This window comes from Photinus pyralis, unplaced genomic scaffold, assembly GCF_008802855.1.
Source record: "Photinus pyralis isolate 1611_PpyrPB1 unplaced genomic scaffold, Ppyr1.3 Ppyr1.4_LG5, whole genome shotgun sequence".
In the NCBI taxonomy this organism is placed as follows: Eukaryota; Metazoa; Arthropoda; class Insecta; order Coleoptera; family Lampyridae; genus Photinus; species Photinus pyralis.
This window is the reverse complement of record NW_022170596.1, coordinates 35,599,940-35,626,138: the sequence shown is the minus strand read 5'-3', so window position 1 is coordinate 35,626,138 and position 26,199 is coordinate 35,599,940. Positions and strand designations below refer to the sequence as shown.

The window sequence follows — 26,199 nt, the reverse complement described above, 5'->3', positions numbered from 1 at the left end:
GAAAAATTTACTCCCACCATAGTGCATTTGCGGGGAATGAAGCCGATTTTAGAAAGGTACCTACGAAGGTGTTAAACAATAATGCAATACCGAGCGTTTTCGACTTTCCCATTCACTTAAAATAACGTAGAAATATTATTCCACATCCTTTACCAGCAAGACAACGGCAATACCTATTTGCCTATTAGGTATAGACGTAACTAAGTACTTACTGGTACTAAGTATATTTCCGGTTTTGTTACAAGAAAAATAGCTAAGTCTATTAAATGTTCCATATGTGCAGATGCGATGTTCGCATCAGAGAGTCATTCAAAGCTTTTAACTAGAAAAAATCGTGGAGGATTGTTGCACGTATCAAGCGATATGCATTAAAAATTTGCCAAATTGCTGAAAATGTGTTCAGGTTTTTCATTCAATCCACACCACACCGCGTTGTAAACAAAATGGTTATCAGCAGTCTAAGAAAAATAAATAACAGTTACAGCCCATTTGGGTTTTTTGATAGGCATATATTGAATCAAAATCCGCTAAATAATCATATCTTACTACTTACATCTTTAGTTTTAAGAGTATATTTTCCCATACGTGTTCACCACCAAAATACACATATAAATCAAATTAGGACTAGAGTAAGGCAGTTATATACCAATTTAGTTCAAATAAAATACCAATAAATTCGATTAAAACAGTTAACAGTTATATGTTATCTTTTTTTGCTTCTAAAATTTAGAATAAACATGGCTAAAGCAAGCTGCAGAACGTACGTCTGCCCCGCGATGAACAATTGGTTGCCTATCCTTTCTTGACAACAGGCGTTTCTGGTAAAATCTACGTTACGCGCGGTCTAGTTATAACAAGTCTCTGGTTTGGCCTGATTGTACCACGCTAGTTGAACTGACAGAATTTAGGATTTCGATTAGACTGAACTCTTTCAGTTTAACTTCACATGGTACAACCCCACCGTCTTTATATCATGAAATAATAATTACCAGTCACGGAGCTGAGAACTGCAACCAATGCTACGACAACGAACAAGAAGAACTTCATTCTGACTGAATGCCTGATGAAACAAAATCGTTCAGGTGAGCTTTTATACGGTCCTGTTATCTGCAACGCAATCACCTGCTTATGCACCGTTGCGAAATATATAAAAAAAAGTTTTAAATGAGTTACTGTCTTTGATTCACTTAATTTAGAATTGGTGTCAACAAACTTCAAGATGGCTACTTTTGAGGAACATTTACCAACTTCTTAAAGTTAAATAGGCGCCATATTGGATTTTTAGAGTACTTAATAGATTTTTTAATTCTCTTTTCAACGAGCTATCATAGCATAAGATTGAAAATAAGATACCAGTTATATCAACGTTATATCTTTTTATATTTTAATCAGGTAGTCCTTGATGAATTAAAAAAAAACAAAACAAAATCTAGTATATAGTATAGAATATAAGGTATAAATGCAATAAACTTAAAATGTAATAGTTTTCAAAATACACTTTATTTCAATAATGGTATAGTTCAAACAGCCATTTTACATCATTACACAAGCACGAAAGTATACCGAATGTGTGAATCGATTTTATTCGCATTTTTCAAATGGCTTTGATCTAGTGGATATTCCTCTACTTTCTTCCTAGTCCCATAGGGCAACAGACTTGTCCCGCAGGACAAACTCCAAAAATATGATTGCCTCCAAACGTGCAGGTTTCAGTACAGGAAAAGAACATCCCCTTGCAAGGTATTTGTGCTATAAATTACAAACGAGATTAGTTTCAAATGATCTTGGTCTGAGTGTAGGATTTTGATTAGATTGAATTGACTGGACTTTTTCCTTTCAACATTTGGTACAACCCAGGGTACAACCCCACCTTCTTTATAGTACGATTTACATCATGAAACTGCATATTTACCAGTTACGGAGCTGAGAACTGCAACCAATGCTACGACAACCAACAAGAAAGACTTCATTCTGACTGAGTGACTATAATGGAACCAAATCGTTCAGGTGAGCTTTTATACGGTCCTGTTATCTGCAACGCAATCACCTGCTTATGCACCGTTGCGAAATATATAATTAATTGCATCTGATAAAAATAAATCGATAGCGAATTTAATGTGGTTTGTCATTTAGAAGAAAGCCATATCGCAGGTGAACGGAATACGATAACAAATTAATTTTAAGAATTGAAAAGATTTGGTGGTTTAGCGTAACGCTTTGATAATCTGTATCAATAACTTGCGATAAGATCTAGAAGCATGCTGATAGTATAGAAAACAACATTTACTACAGGAGTTAATTTGAATACCCTTGAAGCGGCATTGTAAATTTTTCCGTATACAAGTCAGATGCATGTAAATAATTTGCGTGTTTGCTACAGACATCTAAAGAATTCCAAGATCCTAATGCTATGCACGACAAAGAATCCATCCTGTATATTAATGATAAAGTTAAAATTGCTGCAATTCATACTTTGTTCAAACACCTCAAAATTAGAAATATCAGTCTGTACGTAAGTAGTGCCACCATGAATTTTACTGTCAAAGCGCGCCAATTAATAAGTATCCTGAAATGTTTACCTTATTCAATAAATCATATTTAGAATGAGAATGACTTTCTTGAATTTCAGTTACATCCACGCTGTTGTCCAACATAATTTTGATAGAAAATCACTTTTATCTTTTAAAATCGCTCAATACTTAGTTGACATGTCTCAAGTTTTCCTAAAGGCTAAAACTTCTCAAATTCTTGATATCTTCTGACCAGATGCCTGACTGTGGTGAATTTCCGGTATTGCACAGGTGTAATTGTTGACGGTAAGCTCTCTATATCCTGAACATATAACTGGCAACGCTTGGCGTAGGGGAAGTGTCCAGGCCCATGGAAGTAGGGAGTCACTTTTTTGACAGTTAGGTGCGTATACCAACCACCAGGTCATTTTGCATGTATATTTTTCTTTACTAGATCAACCACCTTGAAATACTGAATCCAAAGGTGAGCCGTGAGTCATTCTCTTTAATCTGTTCCAATTTCTCCTCAAATTTCTTGACTTGATTGGGTTTCTCTTTAATTAAGGCATTTAGTCGAACTTTTCTTCTCTTAGTTAGCTTTGGTCAAGTATTTTGTTGGAAAATGCCGTCGTTACAAGAAAATGTGCTCTTACCCCTCTCGCAAACGCGTGCGGCCGTGACCCTGAAGCATTTTATATATGCTGCCCAAAAAGGAGCACTACACAGTTAAGTGAGAGTCGAGAGATGCTGCAGCGATCATTTGCTGCGTATTACAGTGTAGTGGCCGGTCAGAGGTGTCGTTTACTATACAATTTATTCTCTACAACTTCTTAAAATAGAATTTCTATCTCTTATGAACAATGATATAAAAGAATGTCTGATGAAAAACGCGAGGTACCTAAAAACTGTGTAAAAAAAAATGACCTTTCGAAATTGGTTGGGAATTCAAAAAAAGTGCGTGAATAAAACTTCTCAAGAATTTAATCAACTGTCATTTAACAGCATTAACCCAGTATCCCTAGAAAAGAATAATTGTTAAATTAATCTACAATATTTCAGTGGCGCTAACTTACAAGAGCTAGTAAAAATTGCCCCACACTTCTTGGTTGTGGCGGCAGCGCTTTGACGTTTTGGCGCTATCTGGAGCCCAGAGATTGTGATTTTTTACGTTTATAAATATGCTTTAATTTCTGTCTGGCGTAAATTATACTATAAGCAGCCTAACCTTCTCGGTAAATCCGAGGTAGTATAATATTGCAACTAAAGGAGAATCAATCATGGAAAAAGCCTTGTAATAGTCAAACATAATTAAACGTGAAGTCTTATTTTGGTCTTTAGCAGCCATAATGGCATCAGTAAAATCAGCTAGGGTTGTAATACAGCTATAGCCTTTTCGAAACAGCGAGAGAGTTATGGGTATATTTTCTTGCTTATGAAGATAGGATTCATGTGCAATTTTAGGTTTATTATACCATTGAATAACGATTTTTCACTCAAGGATTGAAAAGAATATGTAGCTTTATAAAAGATGTATATATCTATAATCAATCTTGTACTTTGAGAAATGAAAACAAACTTTAAACGCATATGCTCGAATATTTGATGGAAAATGAAACAAAGCAAGAACTAAAAAAGTTTGCTGTGCCTAGCACACCTGCTCAGGCGCGATTCTGCCCTTTTATGTCTAAGAATATGTATACCAAATTTGGAGTCAATCGGTTCAGCCGTGCAGCCGGAAATAAGAGTACAGACGGACCGACAGAGAGATCGACAGACCGACGGATCGACAGACTTACATTGTCGAGATTTTGTTTGATTTAAATTCCTGGTGTTTCAAAACGTGTATTTCCGTAAAAAAGTGGGGAGGAGGAGGTCGATTTTTACTACAATGGAATATCTCTCTTACTAACGTGCGGGTGGTAAAAAGAAATTGTCGGCAGATATCCATAGTCGGCAAAATACGCACCTCCGCCATTTTTTCCCAGTCATACCACAAAGCCTTCAAGTAACATCCTTTAATAAGTCCTAGGACTAACTAGAAAAACAAAATTTGTGTCGCAAACTTCATTTTTATTCATCAACATAATCGCCTTCAAGAGCTAAACAATCATTCCTACTCTTTCCTAACTTTTCGATACCATACCCTTACCCTCAAAATAAGCTTCTGTTGCAGCGATAACCTCCTCAATCTTTTTCCTTGGAGCATCTTTCTGAGATCAGTAAGCAAACAGTGGTTGCCAAGGGGTAGATCTGGAGAGTCTATGGTGAATGGGGAAGCAGATTAAAGCCCAACTCGTTCAATTACACTATTGTTTACATAAACTTGTGGCACGGTGAATTGCCTAGATAAAAGATAATTTTGCAGAAGTAGCGTCAATTTCAGCACAGCAGCTTTACTGTTTATGGTCGCAATCTGTGGGTTAGTCCTGGGACTTATTGAACGATGGATCTGGATCTGTCAAAATAAAGTTGACAGTTTTCACCATAGTGTAGGTAAAAGATCTTTTGAAGATTTCTTTGAGGGACTTAGGTATCACCGATTGTGTAGCTTAGTGGTAGTAGTGCAGCGGAGAGCCGGCGCTAACTCGCTTATTTGAGGTAGTTTTTTTTTTCGGAGTAGAAAGAATTGGGACCCACACCATTTTGTTCAGAAATGTTTGAACCTTCAGAATCTCGCTTTACGACATTTTCCCGTGGTCCTGACAAAAGTTATAGGCCGCTAAAGTTGAAATTTACTCATTTTCGCGCGCGCGACTAGACCACCGAAAGTATTTATTTTCTCAGCAACTAAGCGATATACATCAATAATTCCTTTTGTAAAATGAAAGTACATTTATAGCAGAATCTAAAGCATTCAATTTACCTACCTTGTTATGCACAGTTTTTAGAAAAATGACCGTCAACTTCCAAAATTCGTGTAGCAGATGAAAAGTGCGCACTTTGAACTCTCATAACTTTTTATTTCACGATATCGATTTCCAATATTTATAGCTCATTCGATGCTCCAAAGCATTGTGATTATTTTATTTTCTATAACATTACCGTGAATTTTTCATAATAAAAAAGTTACGGTCATTTAAGTAAAAACCTACCGACCTCACCGAGTCGGTAATCGCGAGTGAGACGGAGAGGGAAGGATAGTCAGCAGCGTTCGCTAAACAAGGAGCGATGCTTAAGAGATTTTACTTTACTAAGAAATTTCTCTCCGAATACCAAAACTAGCTATTTAGGCCGTTTAGTTTACAAATGCATTCCGCCAAGTTGCATTGTAAAATCTCAAACAATTCATTAACTCCATGTATCTCAGTTCTTTGGTGAAATATATAGGTACAAATAGGTACCTTTCCCTGTAAATTTTGGGGGTTACTCCACATTAGGTATCTCTTGTGCTGTGCTGTATATTGCAAGATCAGCAGTAACAACGGTATGATTTTGTCCCAAAGATTCAGGCTTGTTTTTTTATTTCACTAGACGATGGTTAGGATTGTATTGTAGCTCGCTGCTGGAGAATTCAAAAACGGCATAGGTATATTATATTGAATGGTAGATACCGGAACTTACTTAGGAGGATTATCAGCAGGTACTTAGGCTGTTAAAGTCAGTTATGTGGTCGTTATCTAGTGATAGGTAAACCTGGTGGTCAATCATTTCTAGACATGCCGTCTGCATGATCTCGAATTTAAACTTAACTTAAATAATTTAAATATGTCGTCATCTCAATAGGTTCAAAACTTTTATGAGTTTATTTTTTCCCCCCGGTTCTTTTGAAATGTGTTAAATTCAACTTTCAACTTTTAATGTAATAATTCAACCCTCCGGTTGGTTGTCTTAACTTAACAAGGCTTGATAATAATTCGTTTTGAAACTTAGGAGAACCTTTCCGGTTTAACCACCCTTCAGGTTTTTTCACTTGGCTTCGGCCAGTTAATAATTAAAAAACAACATGTTCGTCTTATTCGTCTTCAACGTTTGTAACTTACCGTTTTCCTGTTAAATTTCACATCGCCGGATGATGGCAGTACGCCGAAGCTATAGTCGCTTTTATTTTTAAAAACTTCAACGAATAAAAACTATATGGGAAAGGTTTAGAGAGTTTTGATCACACAATATATTTCAACCCCCATTTCAAGGAACGATGGATCCAAACACCAAAAAAAAAAAAATCCATGTATTCGTTTAGGAGCCACCCTCAAAAAAGTGGTAAAGTTTCTTTTTTTCTCAGCAACAGTTACAGAGACTGGTGGTAAGTCTTTGAATAGGTTTTGCTGTATGCCCTTTCCGGTTTTGCAAATAATTTTTCAAAATTCCTACCGCAAAAGGACACACCCCTCAATAGGGGTGCGAAAAAATGTTGATTTCGACGAAATTTGGTATCTGGTGGTTTTTGAATCTGAAATTAGTTTTTGAAAATTCGAAAAAAATAATTCCACTGCAATTCTTGGCCGGACAACGAAAATTGACAAAATTCCACGAAGTTTGTTGTCTAGGTACATACTTACGGAACAAAATTATTGAACAGTTTTTCTTAAGGTCATTTTTCAAACAAAAGTTACACTCTGACTCATTTGCAAATTGGTCTTTCGGGTCAGAAAATGTTCTCCGACAGTGGCATAACAAGTACAGTAAACGTCAATATTACATGTTCTGCTAAGGGTGTCTACCTACATTTCACAAAAATTTGTCAAATAAAAAATGATAATTTTATCACAGCGGCCATTAATAACTTCGACATCAACGAGGAAACCGTCACAGAATGAGCATAAGTAGGCTATATTCTGTGGAAACAGACGAAAAAAATTCAACGCACAGTCTTTTTTCAAAAGCGAGATACATCGACAGAAGAAATCCAAATTCCTCGTTTACCTATCACTAGATAACGACCAGCACCAGATAACTGACTTTAACAGCCTAAGTACCTGCTGATAATCCTCCTAAGTAAGTTCCGGTATCTACCATTCAATATAATATACCTATGCCGTTTTTAAATTCTCCAGCAGCGAGCTACAATACCATCCTAACCATCGAACTTGCCTTACATGGAAAAAATTTAAAAAGAAATTGTACGATTATCTAGTCAATGGGTGTTTCTACAACATACAAGAATTTTTTATATCTTCCAATATTTAATTGTTTGTTTGTTTAACTGTTCGTTTGTTTAATTAATGTTATATTGACTTGTTCCATACAAATGTTATTTGTCGAAGGAATTAAATGGGAGCGTCCATTGGTCAAATCACACGGAAACTGCAACCCGCAATAAATCAAATAGTGCAGAATGCGGAAAATACAGGATTTAGGTTTTCGCTTGAAAAGACAAAGTGCATCCATTTCTGTAGATTGAGGAGACCGCACTACGATCCTGTCCTTTTCTTCAAGAACAACCCCATTCCAATAACAAGATCTATCAAATTCCTAGGTCTCATATTTGATGACCAACTAAGGTGGAATCTGCACATCAATAGTCTTATTGAGCGATGTAAGTCGGTCACCAATATCCTTAAAGCCCTTGCGGGTACTAAGTGGGGTACTGACCCCGATACTATGCTAGATATCCATCGATCCCTTCTTCTGTCTAAAATGGATTACGGGTGCGTGGTTTATTCCTCGGCTCGCAAGTCGACGCTGAGGAAACTAGACCCTATACATCATACCGGTTTGAGATACTGTATAGGTGCGTTTCCAACCAGTCCCGTGGATAAGCTATACACTGAAACTGGTTTTTCTTCTCTCTTCCGAAGATGTGATCGGCTCCTGTGCGGATACGTAGTAGGGATCCGTGCTCAGCCAAATCACCCTAATTATACATTATTTTTTGGAGATCGTCATGGATACGAGAATAGACCTTCACTAACAAGACCTACTGGGGTACGAGCACAGGAACTACTAAGAATGATGAATATTGGGCTGCCAACAGTATTACCTGTAGGATTTGGAGAAGTTCCCCCCTGGATGGTTCCTGAGATCGTTTCATGTTTTGCTCTGACCGAATTTGAGAAAGAGAACACGTCTGCTATAAAGTTTCAAAGGAAATTTAACGCCATTATGGAAGAGTATCATAGCCCTAAGGCTATCTATACGGACGGGTCGCGGACGCAATCGGGTGTGGGATGTGCCATCTATGTAGATGGCGAAACACATGAGTGGACTCTATCTTCCTCATGCACCATCTTCAGTGCCGAACTGTATGCCATATGGCAAGCTCTGCTTTTCTGCCTTATGAGCAATACAGAGGAGAGCTTTGCTATTGTAAGTGATAGCCAGGGCGCATTAAATAGTATTAAATCTCGATTTCCTCGGGACCCACTAGTGCAAAGGATTCAGGCTGTTTACAGCAATGTTGTCGAGGTTGGGAAAAGCATTTTTTGGATTTGGGTACCTGGCCATGTTGGTATACGTGGCAATGTGATGGCAGACGAAGCTGCTAAAAGAGCCACGGGAGTGAGATATGTGGACGTTCAGGTAGTGAGGCATCTGGACCTAAAAGCAGCTTTAAGAGCAGCATTAGTACACCCTAAACCATGGAGACCACCACTACTTCTCAGTAGGATTGAGCGAGTGAAAATCCACCGCTTAAGAATCGGTCATACGCAAATAACGCACGCCCATCTGTTACGCGGGGAGCCTCCTACGGTTTGTGTACGCTGCGGTAATCAAATGACTGTTGAACATATCCTAAGGGAGTGTCCGGTACTGGAGCCCATCAGGCAATCTTTTCATTTAATAGATGAAGTAGGAGAAATACTCAAACAGCCACAACATCTTAAAAATGTAATAAAATACCTAAGGTCTGCAAATATATTCGACATGTTATGATTTATACAGTATTTACAATAGGCTAATGACCAAGTAGTCGACGCCTTAAATAAAAAAAAAAAAAAAAAAAAAAAATTAATGAATGAATGAATGAATGAATCGTCTAGTGAAATCAAAAAACAAGCCTAAATCTTTGGGACAAAATCATACCGTTGTTACTGCTGATCTTGCAATATACAGCACAGCACAAGAGATACCTAATGTGGAGTAACCCCCAAAATTTACAGGGAAAGGTACCTATTTGTACCTATATATTTCACCAAAGAACTGAAATACATGGAGTTAATGAATTGTTTGAGATTTTACAATGCAACTCGGCGGAATGCATTTATAAACTAAACGGCCTAAATAGCTAGTTTTGGTATTCGGAGAGAAATTTCTTAGTAAAGTAAAATCTCTTACGCATCGCTCCTTGTTTAGCGAACGCTGCTGACTATCCTTCCCTCTCCGTCTCACTCGCGATTACCGACTCGGTGAGGTCGGTAGGTTTTTACTTAAATGACCGTAACTTTTTTATTATGAAAAATTCACGGTAATGTTATAGAAAATAAAATAATCACAATGCTTTGGAGCATCGAATGAGCTATAAATATTGGAAATCGATATCGTGAAATAAAAAGTTATGAGAGTTCAAAGTGCGCACTTTTCATCTGCTACACGAATTTTGGAAGTTGATGGTCATTTTTCTAAAAACTGTCCATAACAAGGTAGGTAAATTGAATGCTTTAGATTCTGCTATAAATGTACTTTCATTTTACAAAAGGAATTATTGATGTATATCGCTTAGTTGCTGAGAAAATAAATACTTTCGGTAGTCTAGTCGCGCGCGCGAAAATGAGTAAATTTCAACTTTAGCGGCCTATAACTTTTGTCAGGACCACGGGAAAATGTCGTAAAGCGAGATTCTGAAGGTTCAAACATTTCTGAACAAAATGGTGTGGGTCCCAATTCTTTCTACTCCGAAAAAATTTTTTGAACGATTTCGCGGCTCTCTCCGCTGCACTATAGAGCGTGGGGCTGTATAGCCGGGAGGTCGGGTGTTCGAACCTGGGCTGAGGTAAGAATTTTTCATCTGTGGGAGAGATGGGTATTTCCTTAGATCAGTTTCGAGCCGGCTACTCCGAATTAGGTTTTCCTGCGGTTTCCTAATTTGTAAGGTAAATAAATAAATAGGTAAATAAGTAAATAGGTAAATAAATCATAAGCAACTGACGATATCTATCACTTCTTAGTCGGTTTTTAAAACGAGAGGTAACCTTTGCGCGAGATACTTTGGATTATAAGAGATATAGGTAAAAAAAAACAGTTTTAAATAAAAGTTACTGTCTTTGATAAGCTAATTTAGGATTGATGTCAAAAAACTTCAAGATGGCTACTTTTGAGGAACATTTACCAACTTCCTAAAGTTAAATAGGCGTCATATTGGATTTTTAGATTACTTAATTGATTTTTTTAAGTCTCTTTTCAACGAGCTATCATAGCATAAGATTGAAAATAAGATACCAGTTATATCAACGGTTTTTATATTTTAATCAAGTAGCACTTGATGAATTAAAAAAAATCAAAATCTAGTATATAGTAAATAGATAAGGTATAGACATTGGTATAGATGCAATAAACTTAAAATGTAGTAGTTTTCAAAATGTACTTTATTTCAATAATAGTATAGTTCAAACAGCCATTTTAGATTATTACACAAGCACGAAAGTATAACGAATGTGTGAATCGATTTTATTCGCATTTTTCAAATGGCTTTGATCTAGTGGATATTCCTCTACTTTCTTCCTACTCCCATAGGACAACAGACTTGTCCCGCAGGACAAACTCCAAAAAGATGATTGCCTCCAAACGTGCAGGTTTCAGTACAGGAAAAAAACATCCCCTTGCAAGGTATTTGTGCTATAAAATACAAATGAGATTAGTTTCAAATGGTCTTGGTCTGAGTGTAGGATTTTGATTAGATTGAATTGACTGGACTTTTTCCTTTCAACATTTGGTATAACCCCACCTTCTTTATATCATGAAATAATATTTACCAGTTACGGAGCTGAGAACTGCAACCAATGCTATGACAACCAACAAGAAGGACTTCATTCTGACTGAGTGACTAATGGAACCAAATCGTTCAGATGAGCTTTTATACGGTCGCGTTATCTGCAGCGCAATCACCTGCTTATGCACCGTTGCGAAATATCAAGCATCTGATAAAATTAAATCGATAACGAATTAAATGTGGTTTGTCATGAGAAGAAAGCCTTATCGTAGTTGAACGGAAGACGATAACCAATTAATTTGAGAATTGAAAAGAATTTTTTGTAAGTGGTTTAGCGTAAAGCTTTGATAAAGTGTACCAATAACTACTTGCGATAAGCTTTGGATGGTATAGTTAGCAACCAAGGGTTAATGTGAATTAATTTACTCGATGACTCTGCAAATATATCTCTATGCTTAATTTTAACATTTTTATAATCTGTCAAGGGATTCGAATCTTTTTAAGGGCCAATTGTTTTCGAGCTAAATAAAATGAATCCGAAAACTCATTTGTGCTTGTGCCTACAAAAATCCCTTCATCGCCCTTGCGAAGTTAATTTGTGTAGTTTACGAAGAACCAACCTTAAAAATTATCCGGTGGTTGTATTGAAAAAGAATTTCTAATTATGGTCTACCGTCTCAGCTTTTCATTAGACTATTTAATAACATTCCTGATTCCTCGATGTCTCCAGTAATAGAGAATTTAAAGGCATATCACAGTCAAAATAGCGCATATCAGCCGTAGTGGTAGGTACCTTCTGTCACTGAAAGAAAGATGGCTATTGGCTTTACTTAAGTTTGTAGGAATACCATTTCTAATTTTATGACAATTTTTACAAAATTCCTACCCTCTAAAAGGGTAGTTGTCGTTTAGGTTTGTAATTACTGTTCTAGAGGAATCATAGCAATGCTGCGTGGAAATTCAAATTTAATGGAAAAAGGAAAATTGCCGAGCAATCTCTAAACGCCCTCTTTGCCGAAAAACGATCAAGAGATTCACAAGCACGATAATTTTGTGCACAGCAAAGAAAATTGGTAGTTGTTGTATCGGGTAATTTAGGTACTAAAAGAAAATGAAACTGTTTTAAACAGATATTTTAATCTCATACAAGACGCAAAGTCATCCTTGGAGAAAAATAAAAGCAAAAATACTAAAAACTCTTAGTGGGTATGCGATCTGATTAAGATTTGCTATGAAAACTTTCCACGGGGAAAACAAGAAGTTTAACTGAAATTGCTAAAACTCCCGAACTAAAAGTAATCTTGTTGCAAGTAATCCGCTTATTCGAATCCGTGTAAGTGCAATGAAAGTAAATGTTATACATAAAAAGTAATGCGTTCGTTTGTAGTTACATGGAATTGTTTATTTACGTAAATAAAAATGCTGTATTAATGACCAAAAGGAAAAAATAATACTCGAGTTGCTACTTAAATATTCCAGCATGAAATCCGCTCCAGGGGTTCCTTCCTGTGTGAAACCGAGCGAGCTAAGCGCTTCTATGATAAATGACTTAAAACTAATTTATATTCCCCTAGCTGAGTGAGTATTACAAATAGATTATATTAATTAAAGTTCGCAATTTTTCATTTTTACCCAATCCTCGTAACCCAATTTAATAAAAATCGGTTCATATTTTGACCACATCTGCGACTGAAAACTAGTCTATCGGCCAAGTAAAACTTCCTTCATTAGTTTTCAAACAGTGATCGCCTTTCCTTTAGATACTGTTGAAAGCCGCGGGGCCCATTCGAATTCTTTCTGTAATTCCAAATTCTCCGACGATCCTCCGATACAAATATTTAAGAATGTTTGCTACTTTTAAAGCAGTGTATTACGTGTTGAGGGTTTTTATCCAATAACAAATGGGCGCTTTGCGTGTATTTGTGCTGAAAAAGACGACCGAATAAAGGATGGTATTATTAATGATTGTGATGTAATTGAAAGTTCGCTTAATCTAAGGTGGATATTTGATGAATCACCTTCATCTTTCTTATCTTCTCTTGAATGGATGGTCATTAATTTTAAGTTTCAAAAGTTCCAGGAGCAAGTTAGGGCTAATCGAGTTTATACGGATATTTCACATGGCACTGTACTAGCCTAACAACACTTTGGGTACCTACTGACGAAAACATGCTAAATAAAACCCATAGCTTCTATATAAAGTATAACTGACTTGTCCCCTATCTTAGATCCATTGCGATTTGTATTTTGTGTAATTTGATTATTCATCAAAGTGTGGGCTCGAACAGGTCCATATAATTTTAGAGGTTTTATTAGAATATCATCCAGTATGTATAAGAATCTGGAAGATCTTAAGGATCAATTCAAGCTGGAAAATCGGGAAACGAAAGAATGGAATTCGACGGATCTCAAATTAAAGAATGGGACGAGTCTGAAGAACTAAGAGGTGTTCAATAATGCCAACAGTCTGGATTTATTCCGAAGAGATTGGAACATTGTACGAAGACCTAATTTAAAATTCAGAAGAATTTGATGAATGGAGGAATTTGTTGGCTCATCCAATGAATTTTAAGCAAAGCTGGTTATGGTAATTGTGATACCTACGTCGTTATAAAAGGAATACATAGAAACAATTATTCGTAGCAACATCAACAAGGACCTGGAAAGGTTTTTTTTTCTAGATATTAACCACACTGAACTTTTTTTTATCGTTTTTATAAAATATGAGCGCATATTAGAGCATATTTAAATTAAAATTTAAATGTCTAACGGAAAACCTAAGGGTGGAGATCTAAGTGAAGGCCATTCGTGTAAAGGATTGCATTTAACAACGTTCTAAAAGCTACCATGTTAATATTTAAATTCAAAATCTATTAAAACCAGGATTAAAACGTATCCGGAAAAACTATCATTAAAATCATATTAAAGTGTAGGTATAGAGAAAAATGAAAAACGTTTAGGTACATAAGAAAAACGATTATTTTTAGATTAGATAAATGAAATGTATGTGTATAAACTTTATTGGCGTTTTTTAAGGGGTGATATGTGCAGATTTGATATCAATCGGTACATTTGAAATGATTAATGCCCAAACACCCCTAAATAGAATTTATCCATTCACATGCATATTTTTACATATTTATTGCAGTTTCGGTATTGCTAACTTTACAAGCACAGAGGTGTAATAAGTTCCGGTTTCTTTCTTTCTTTATAATACTGTGCAAAAGTGTTGATTTATTACCACACGAAAATTAAACGGTGGCAGTATTAATCTTATGCTTATTTGAGTAAATTGCGAACATTTTTCTACTATTCGGCGTCCAGTATATCTTGGTTGATTTGACTGGAATACGGTTTCAGTAAGTTGTGGCAGAATTCTAAATTGGCATAATAAAAATAGCAATTACACTTGAAACAACATGACTTTCACCCCTATTATAGAAAAAAATTCTTGCCATTATCCGCTAAAACGACTTACAGAGGGAATACAAAAAACAAAAAATATTCGATGAAACTTTTCACTTAAAAAAATCTTATTAACCGACATAAGAGAAATCAAATTCTTAACTTTAACTGTACACAGGCAAGAAATACCATCTCAAACTTTTAATTTAGGCAAGGCTTGACGAGCTGATTTAATTTGCTCCGTTTTATAATTGATTTTATTGATTAGGGCAAAAAGGACGACGAAAACAAATTTTATAATATATACAGAAGTTTGTAGAAATGTTGTAAAATTACGCTTATATTTTAAGTCCGCATCCGTTACCAAATCCCGTATTTTCATAAAAGAACATTCAGCAAAATTTAACTAATACCTACCATTGCGTATGTAAACCTTAACAAACAGTCGACGTTTCCGCTTGCAAGCGGTTTTCCAAGCCAGAATTCAATTTGACTTCTAAACGTGTAATCATTTTTGTTTATTTATCATTATTATCCCATGCTTAAGATGGGGAGTGTTACATTTAAGGTGCAAAACGGATTAGTTTTTGTGTTTGCGTAATTATCTTTTAAACGATTCTCAGGAGACGAATTTAAATTGGAAAATTAGTAGGAATGAAGTTGCACTTCATTCGGAAATCGAGAATTGAAATTTTAAATGGGAAAAATCTCGCTTCTATTGATTTCAGAATTTAATTACCTACTTTTTTCTTATATTTTACTTATGCCTTATAATTAAATTTAAATGCGCAGCGACTGCAATTAAATGCACAAGAGATATTTCATTTGGCCGCTATATCTTCGATCGGATGCATCCGTTCGGTTTTTTAATTTGTTTAACGTAGTTAGTAAATTAATTTATACTTCTTCGATTCAGTTTTATTAATTATTTTATTCCTGCCCTCCGGCTTGTTGTTTCACTGTATTGGGCAACGTGTTGGTATACAGTATCAGCTCTAGATCGGTAGAAGTGAGTATCAACAACAAGTCGTCATTTTAGCTGATAACAAAAGCTTAATGTTTTAGAGTAGGTTCCCTATTTCTATTTAGGCTGAATCAGTTCCGATAACACCCTGAAACCATGCGCAGTAATCAAGCATATATTATAAAACAAATCCTCGTGCGTTAGCTCTAATCAACATTATGTAAGTCTATATTTACAAAGATCAAATGCATACATTGTGCCCTAAATGTAGTTTCCAGCATGAATTTTTAATGCGAACTCACTACAAGTGACAACATGACACAAATCAAACATGTAAGCCAAATGCTGTACGTATCAATTTACAAGTGTTTATTTAGGATGAGTGTATCCAGGAATTCTACAAATTGCCAAATGCATCAAAGTTGTGTGCATATACTTTACCGAACATAGTTAAGTACGTCTCCTATAAAGCATTTTAACGGAAATCTGTCGAAACGGAGGTCGAAACCTTTTACACCCTACCCCATGTATGCATAACGTACGCGATAGGTATAACTTTTACTGTAAGTGGAGGTCGTATTGGTAGAAAGTAATGCATTTGCCCACTGAAATTGTTCACACGTTCTTCAGCGTGTGTGATGCGATATTATGCTATCAATAAATACGCACGTTTGCTTGGTACATGTACATTGTACGTTCGTCAGTTCCAGGCAAAAATCGATTTTTCGGATGTTCACTTGATACACTTTTTTTAACAGAGATGTTCATTTCTTGAGATGATTGTAATTTATTTTTTTAGATTCTCTCCACTGGCAATATAATTAAAATTTTTCTATATCAAAAATGTCAAGATGCTTTATATTGTACATAACGAAAAATTTGTTACGAGTATTAATAATAGGCTATAAAAAGTACTTTTCCTAGATTACTCACTTTAAGAAAAATGTACTTTTGATAAAAAAAAGTTGCAATAGTTGTTTTTAATAATATTTCGAGAAATCTTTTCTCTATACCACTGAAAATTTTGGACACCTGTCTATTAACATTCTTCTTCCAAGCAAACTACTTCTAAACTGCCTTCGCAATTTTGTGGGAATATTCCCGAAAAACTTCTCAGGAAACAATCGTCCTAGAATTCCCCTGAAAATCGGGTCCGTGAAGTTGGAGTGTCGACTTGAAAGGAATTTCCAAGTACCTCATAATTTTGTGCTCGTTTTGTGCTAATTTGTGCTGCTAATTTAAAATTTTGTGCTCATCAGGTTAATGAGTAATTCAACTTTATATCTTTAATGGTATTCTAATTAAGAGGAACAAAAGAAACTATTTTCTAGAAGCTACCGTCCATCTCTCTAATCCCGTATTAAAAGGGCGAAGTGTTTCCTGGTACGTACTATAATGAATGGTCTTAACGAAAGGAATTAACTGTTATCAATCATAGTCTTACTCCTCGACCCCTTATCGTGATCGATTATTATAAGTACTTATATCTCAAGAGCGGATTGTCCGGAAAAGGTACTCGCAAAGGGCGATTGGGACGTCGGGAAGAAATATATTTATTGGTGATGGCATAACTTTAAGAACGAATATCTTGAAAACTATAAAATGTTGTTAGACATATCTAATGTATTTTTACTAGGTGGGAGGTACGTACTAATTTTAATACTCATTTTGGGTCCAAGACAGTGAGAGAAGAAAATGAATAAGGTTGACAAATGTAAATCATCACAAATTACATTCAGTCTATTGCTTTTTAGGAGATACCACAAGTAGAAGTTTCGAGTTATTATTTAATTTTTGAAAAAAATAGACCAAACAACAATTTAAGAATTAAATAAATAAATGTAGGTATTTATTTCTAATTGTATACCTAAACTATTTGTGTAAATTTATTTTTAAGTCCAACAACGGAAAAGATCAAAAATTACTAAAAACACGAAACTTTAAATTAGGGTATCTCCTAAACTATACCTACATGTTAGAGGGCCAAACAAAAAATATAAAATTAAACTACAACTACAATATTGAATAAAACATGCGTTTACCCAAGTATTGCTGCTGGCGAATTATTTAAAAAAAAAACGAAAAAAGTAAGAAATTTTTGCAGATTTTTGACCACATAAATAGACGTCAGTCGCATTGGCAAACCTGGATTTTTCTCTCTCTTTACCATTTAAACAAGTCGGAAAAACAAAATCTTCTACCGGACCTTTTGTAACCATAAAGTACAAATTGACTGAACGAAATTTGTAAATTTTGTAAATAATAATTAATCCGCTAAGCGTGGTGCTCTGCATATATCTAGAAATGTTGTTGTTGGTTTAATATAAATAAAATAATATAAAAAATCCGATACAACTGAATACCGAACGATCCTCGAGATCTTCACACATACATGATTTTTACAATACACCTTAAGGGGTTGATTCTGTCCCACCAGATCAGCAGGGCTTGTAAAACGAACTTTTGAATCGGCATTAGTTTGCTTCCGCATGCGCAAAACAAAGTTGTTGATCGGTATCAGTTTTACTTTTATTCGAGGTGCCTACATACAAAATTCCCATTAAATATCGTAACAAAAAAAAAATTGGGATTGCGCAAATATGAAAATTGTAATGCGCATGCGCAATATTTTTTTGCATCTGCATAGTTGCCTGAAGTTTAATAAATATTTACTAACACAGAAAACCGGACATTCATATGTTCTTTGTAACAAGAATTATATAAGAGAAACCCTTTTTGGAGGTTTGGGTAGTTTTTGGACGGTAACTTTTTGGCCCGTTAGTCTACGTAGCCAAAAAACCATAGCGACCTTTCATATATCCCGAAGAACATGTGTATCAATTTGCAAAGCGATCGGACAATTCTAAACAAAGTTATCGTGCACACGTACAGACAAACGGACGGACGGACGGACAGACAGACGGACAGACAGACAGCAATACAAAATTATAAACGATCTCGAGGATCGTTAATAATTTCAATGTATATTAAGGGTTTGCTGAATACTTGCAACAATTTCAGAAATGGCACGATTTCAATTGTATTTATAACTCAAAATGAGTTTGAGCCCCCATGTCATCATCTTCCTGGACTACTGTATTTGGGTAAAAAAATCCGACGTTTCTTTCTTTTTTCACTAAATGGTAGATTTAGAAGTATGCAGTTGTAATAAATCGTTACTAATTTATTCCAAGCACGCAATATAAAGCGCGTTTTTAGTAGGTCAGTTAGTTAAAACCGCGCCAATTTGAGCTGTTTCGAGCAGGTAAATAATTGGGAAGCGTGCGGGTACTTAATAAAGTTATAAAGATGGAAACGATAGGGAAACGTACATAATTTCTGGTTGAGAATCTATTATACATTGGTGTTAATGCGAGTTACGTGAAGGTAATTGCTTTTGCTTTTGACGTATAGGTACAGAAGTTTCGTATGCGATAATAATTATAACTTTTTCAAAGTTTAGTGAATGGGAACAAAGTGTTACCTTATAGTTTTAAAGTCAGACAATTGGAGCAACTTCAAGTTTATCTATTCAATTTAAGTTTATAGGAAATGAAGGGATATAAAAGCTAGAGCTCATATGAATGGAATCTGAAGATTGAGTTTTAGTGGACGCTATTTTACAGACAAGTTTTACGGCGAAAGGAAGTAATGATCTCCCAGACTATGGCTTTTCAATTTTAAGGATATCATTACAATCATATTTCCCTGAGCGGATTTGCAACAAATAATTTTTCTCGCAGTCGCGCTATAGTAAACGTGCGAACCGTAAATTAAGAAGTAAATGCAAAACTTTATTTTGTGCCCTTAATATTAACGTCGTGAATTCTGCCTCCCGCAAGTATTGGGTAGTTTCTTAAAAGTTATGGTTTACGCACACGGGAATGTAATATTGATTTTCAATTTTAGGATGAGAGAACTGGGACCTATGAAAGTTAGGAAACGACACAGGGTGTTATTGATCAGTCCAACAAATACATAACAACATAAACGTTTTTATTTTGCTGAGTATGATGAAAAATATTTATATTTGTATCGAAACCTTACTGCCCTTTTTTATAGCGACCGCCTCACCGAGCGGGCAGGATTTTTTATAAAGCTTCCTGTCGCTGGAATGTATGTGCTGGATTTTATACTGCAAGAATTAGGAAATCAAGAGGTGGAAATAAAAAGTAGTATTACTATGAACAAAGTAATAACTTGGTAATCGTTAGACCTCCGTAACGTCGTGTCTTGTCGTATTAACCACAAGTCCATGAATTGCGAAATATCTGCAGATCTAAGAAATAAAAGATTTAAAAGAATCATGCAGTGATTAAGGAGGTTCAGAGTTAGACAGTTCAGGGGTTGGAAGCCACATGAAATATATGTTCCAGTTCCGCACTACTTTGCTACAATTATTGTTTAAGGGTTCCTGTACCGGTTCCGGTTTTACAAACTTCAATAATTTTCGGTTCCGGTTCCAAATCATATTACAACCCTGGGTACCAACAGACAAATTTAGCATGAGAACTCTTATCTAGGTCGTAATTTGGGCTAGATTAAACACACTATAGAACATTTACAGATGAAAGAAATTTATTACACAAAATCTATCTATAAGACTGAGATAAAAATAGGCACTCGGGTTCAGAGTACATATACCGCTCAACTAGAGATCGATTGAAACTGTAGTTCAACAACTGTTAATTATCTTACAGTGTTAATGATCCAAAATCCACACGCACAAACATAATCACTAAATAAGGATACTTTGAATCTTCATTCTTTGGTTGCACTTAAATTTCGATATAGACGGCACTGGGTTTGTTTGAATCACAGATGTAATATTAGATTTTTGATGCTGGAAAAACTCCCTTTAACTGGTGCTTGAACACCTTAAAGATAACTGCTCGAAATCACAACACTCCGACTAACTCCGTATACTTCACTTTTTTAATTCAACTTAAACATTCATTTTAAACGGCGTAATAAAAATTTCTTAGAGCACTCAACTCGCTTTCTTCTACATAACTCTACAACAGGGCAAGACGGACTGTCCTGCAATGATACGCTCAAATACGGTAAAACTACCAATTACCCAAACAATAAGCGGCTACATTTCAACGTCCACCAAATGAAAAAAAGCATCATTAAACGTGCACCACCAAAAAAGCAACGATTAAAATATGTCCGTTTATTACCATTCATTTTAGTTTCCCGAACCATCTCCTCCCTCTTATCAAAATTACTCTGTCGTCGAATAACTTACATTTGTGACGTTCACAAAAACGTCTTCTTATCTAACTCAATTAGCTTTACATAAGAAAACTTAAAAAAACATTTCACGCAAATCTATGCGAACAATAAAATAAACACATGAAAAGGTGAGTATTTAAACAAAATGCATAAATCTAAATTAAATCCCAATGACTTCAAATTCAAATCCTTCCCTAACTCTTCATTTTAAAAAATCTACAAAAGTCCCATGTGGAAGTCTAGCAAACCTCAAACCGAGCCCCAAACTTTTAGCGTTCAATTTTATAGAAACTCCATATTTATTAGTAAAGGGGCGACTCTCAAGAAAACTCTTACTGTAAACGTTAAAGGTTCGTCTTAAACTAAAAATTCAAGCTTTGTATATTTTGGTGCTTAAGTAAATAATTCCTTAAATTTAAATTTAGCTAAATATGGTCTGAAAATTCGAAGCTTAGTAAAATATAGAAGTCTCACTCCAACTTTAAACTCTAAGGATTCCAATCTCAAAAATTAATAGAAGACCAAATTTTGACTGTTTTAGGGCTGTAAATCCCGGCCCGTGTGGCGCAGTTCTGTTAAAGCTGAAATGTGGTGCTAAGGGTCCCTGGTTCGAATCCGGGTTCGGGCATGGATATTTGTAAATGTATAAAAAAGAAAGGCAATATAAAATTAAAAAAATAAAATCCTAATGCTCGCCCAAACAAATCTTACAGGAGATAAAATACGATCGGCGATTATCGCATATCTCAAAGCCCTTACGTTACCGACACTTCGATTATGGTTAACTTTTCCTTCCATCAACTATCTTAATTATGTTAGTAAGCAGGGAATGCTGAATACATTGCCAACAATGTGCTTAATATTGTTTTACTCATTTACCGTTTACTTTAAATTTGTTCTAAATCAGCAGGAAGTGGTTGAATTTCTGTGTGATTCGATGCTCTGTACATTCATCGTTGTTACTATTTTCTATATGAGAGGTATTTGTCGCTTAGAGGCTTCGATGAGGCCTCGAATCCTCTCTGGTTATCACTCCATTTGCGAATTAGCGTGGTCAAAGTACACATATGTATAGCTTCACAAAAAATAAAAACCTCTTGAAATTTCAAATTTGAGTATTCAAAGGGGTTGTGCTTAATATGAAAAATTCTTTACGAAGATAGGTATGCAATTTTCCGAGAAAATTGTCGAGTGAAAAATTTTGTTTTTGTTTTTTCACTCTAATTGTTTAAATATTAAATATACGGAAAAAAGTTTCAATTAAAATTTGTAGCTGATGCATGTATCTACAAAATTTGTCTGAAAAGTTTTTCTGTAAATTGAAAAGTGTACGAGATATAATTGATTTCAGCGGCAGTCGGTTCGTATGCGCGCGAACGTCCCGTAAGCCGAATTTATTAAAGACTTGATTTAAAAATTAATAATTTGAAGGTTGTGATACACTGAAATAACTGACAAAGTTAATATATTTCAATGAAACTTTATCTGTAAATACTTTGAAGTATATACTTTCATTCCTCAGCATATGCCATCCACGACATCTTTAATACATGTACACCTTGTAACGAACATATAGAGGCTTATATAAGCGTCAATCCCCACCACATCTTCAAAGTCATATTTAGAATGTAGTGTGATTTAGAATCGGCCGTACACTACCATCGACAAGAACTCTCGACTCAGACCCAAGACAAATTACTTTAGCTCGGACGCAAACCTCCGATACTTTAGCTCGAGCACAAACCTCGACCCCTTGACCTTGACGTTAGCACAGGCGCAAACCTCGCTAGCGTAGTTCAGAACCACTCAATCCTAGTGACTTTTCTAGAGGGATTTTCATCTAGTGTGATTTAGAATCTGCCGTACACTACCATCGACAAGAACCCTCAGGCGCAAACCGACTTACTTTAGCTCGGACGCAAACCTCCCATACTTTATCTCGAGCACAAACTCGACCCCTTGACCTTGACGTTAGCACAGGCGCAAACCTCGCTACCACAGTTCAGAACCACTCAATTCTAGTGACTTTTCTAGGGATTTTCATCTTGTGTGATTTAGAAGCGGCCATATATTACTACTTTAAAGGTATCCCACGCTTTGCATTTTTTGTTTATTAAGCAACAGAGCAAATCCATGCAAGATTTATAAGGTTTATTGCTGTCCGTCTGTCCGTTTGCCTATGATCACGATGACTGGCAAACGCTTGGATCGATTCCGTGTAGCTCTGCTGCTATTTTGGCCCCCTTGTCCCTTTAATTTTTTAGTTCATGCAAAAGTTAACTTTATTGATTCCATAGGACCAAATCTATTCAAAGGTTGCTTTACAATCATAATCTCTCTTTAATTTAATTTAATTTGGTATATTTCAAAAACTAATGAAGATATCAGAAAACTTTTCAGACAAATTTAGTATTGTAGGTAAATGCATTGGCTATAATTTTTGATTTGAACATTTTTCTGTATTTTCATTATTTAAACCGAGATTTAAACAATTAGAGTAAAAAACAAATAACAACATTTTCAACCAAAGTTCTTCCATTGCTTACCTAGATTGGTAAAGATTTTCTCATATTAAGCACAATCCTTTTAACTACCTAAATTTGAATTTCCAAAAGGTTTTTACTTTTTGCTGCATTTTACGGATATTTTGTGTACTTTGACCAGGCTAAAATTATGTCTGTGTAGACCTGATGGTCGTTAAGGGTAGTGGACATACTTTCGTAATCGGTCCCTTATATTCTATCCCCTGGGATGTTTTGACGGTCACTACTCCGACCTTGCCATCGCTGTCGAGTCACCTTTGGAATTTTTGTTTACATGGGAAATTGTACTTAACTTGAACTTGCAAAAGCGACTAGACCGCCACTAATTTTTGATCGTCCGTTATCTTCTCTATTCTAGCCAGTGGCCACCTTGTTGGTGTTAGCACATCGTCCTTTATCAACACGACGCTTTATCTCCCACCTCTAAATTGCCAGTTTGGTTACTCCATTATTTACTCATGTGCTGTAGAGTGTACGGTGAACCAAATTTTCCAGAAACCCCTCTTCATTTTTTTTAAGTTTCTTGTACTGGGATGAACTTCCTCTGTCAGGTCGGTCTCATATGGGGGTGTCTGAAGCGGACTTCCGTTGACAAATAGATCCTCTTCATCCTTTTGTACGGCAATACCTCTTAATTTGCTCACTCAGTTCTGTCTTCCCCGAAACGAATCAACCCACCTCCATATGTGTAGACTGAGGGCCTCTTTGGATGCGAAGCCCCGGATTGAATGGACGGGTAACAATGAAGTGAGCCTCTTCATGATGAGCAGCTAACTTGACTCAGTCTGAAACTACAGACCCGATCTCCTCTCACCTTGCACGCACCATTCAGGCCTACGCCGGATACCTCCACCGAAACACCTTTTCGGAGAAGACCCAAGCGTTCAGCAGTCTCTTTGGTAACGAAGGACATTATTTGAGAGCCACTGTCTAATAGTAGGTACCATAATGACCTATTGTCATTCTTTTTGCTGAGTTTGTACTATGATAATGGCGGTGGCTAGTAATATTTCAGTGGCATTCTCCCTGTGATGTGGTTGTTTGCCACTTCTACTTTTCGGCGGTTCTCACCGTTGCTTCCTATATGAAGCATGCCGTGGTGTCGGCTGGCAAACTCAGCGCCGCGCCGCTCACGACGCCGTCTTGAACAAATAGCGCCCTAAATCATAAATTTCTCCATATCTTCCAATCGGTTGCCCTTAGTGGAAAAATAGCTATACAGTTTTGCTATATAACATTCTTTTCTGCGGCCAATAGTTTCGAAACTACTTATATACAGGGTGATTCCTATAGTACCTGCCACCGTTTGGGAGCGTATAGGGGGTGCCTAGGGGAGTATTTTGATATAGGACACTTGGGGTCGGAAATCTAAAGTAAGGGCGCCAGAACCAAATTTATCTTCTGGAATTTCACGCCTGTATGTAGGCAACCCAACCGACCGACGTTTCGCGCGGAGCGATGCAGAGCGAGTTAGCGCGAGGAAGCGACATTGGAGGGAAGGAGGGAAAACGACAGTCAAAAGCAATAACGTTTACAAGTGTTCAACGTGGCCACCGTTGTTCTCAATGCACTTCCTACATCTAGCCAACTATTATTATTATTATACTATTGCCATAGTGTTTATTCACTTGATACGCGTCGTTGCAGACGGGATTTCGTGGGTTTAAACAAAATTCTGATCAAGTGTCAGCCACACATTGCCGCCTGAGATCGCTCCGTGTGCACCGCCGGCCGGTTGGGTTGCCTACCTACAGGCGCGAAATTCCAGAAGGTAAATTTGGCTCTGGCACCCTTATTTTAGCTTTCCGACCCCAAGTGTCCTATATCAAAATACTCCCCTACGCACCACCTACACGCTCCCAAACGGTGGCAGGTACTATAGGAATCACCCTGTATTTCGCATATTGCAAAAAAAACGATGTGCGCAATACCAACTTTCTTATTTATAGAGACATTTCTTTGAAATTTTAACGTCCTTGCTCTAGAAAGTGCGTGTGGTCCCCACTTTGAGGGCATCGGCAGTAGCGTTAGTGATGAATCTATGTTCAGATGCGCTGAAAATGTTCTGAAGTTTATTCAGACAATATTAACGATGCTGATTCATGAAGTAACTTAATTTCGGATGTATCCGAGAAGCTTCTGCTGCGTTTATCCATGCAGTTCTGGATGTCTGTTTCTCGTAATTTCTATTTCAATTTGGAGTAAGGAACTCAAAAGCAATTGGAAAGCACAGCAATTGCTTTTGTCGCATTGAGTTCTAGATTGGTGCACTGAAACTGGCCACTTCCATGCAGGGCACGGAAAAAATGTAATTCCTATACTCGTATGTATGAAAGACGCCACTTTTTGAAGGGCATAATCAAAATATACTCTCCCCTGCGAATGTATATAGGTAGTAAAATGTCTAACACATGCGATACCTAGGAGTAGTACAATTTGATTTAAAATTCTCTATCGAGTAAAAAAACCGGATCACGTTATATCGACGAGCCCGAGGTCGAAACCTACTTTTTAAATCGGTTACCCAATACACATTAAAGGTAGAAAATCAAATAGTCCCAGAAAGGAGCTGAAAGCTTTAAAAAAAACTATGCAAATATAAAAAAAAGTATGCGAAGCGGCATTAAAAGAATTTGGTTATTTGATATCTAAATATGTACTCTTTGCACAGCCCCTTTTGCCTGGAGCATTAACGACATTTCCTGTTTACGTTCGTATGTACGTACATATAAG

The 26,199-nt window shown here is 36.2% G+C and overlaps 3 long non-coding RNA genes across 3 annotated transcripts in view; 1 reads left to right on the top strand and 2 right to left on the bottom strand.

Annotated features, from left to right (window-relative positions):
• LOC116172576 overlaps nucleotides 1-26,199 on the top strand; it is a 129,398-nt gene that overhangs the window by 39,026 nt on the left and 64,173 nt on the right. The window lies entirely within an intron of this gene.
• LOC116172572 lies at nucleotides 1,482-2,037 on the bottom strand. The gene is made up of 2 exons (XR_004145700.1): nucleotides 1,913-2,037; nucleotides 1,482-1,749 (listed from the first exon to the last, which is right to left on the bottom strand). It is a non-coding gene; the product is annotated as an uncharacterized LOC116172572 (long non-coding RNA).
• LOC116172574 lies at nucleotides 10,955-11,459 on the bottom strand. Its single transcript, XR_004145702.1, has 2 exons — nucleotides 11,360-11,459; nucleotides 10,955-11,222 (listed from the first exon to the last, which is right to left on the bottom strand). It is a non-coding gene; the product is annotated as an uncharacterized LOC116172574 (long non-coding RNA).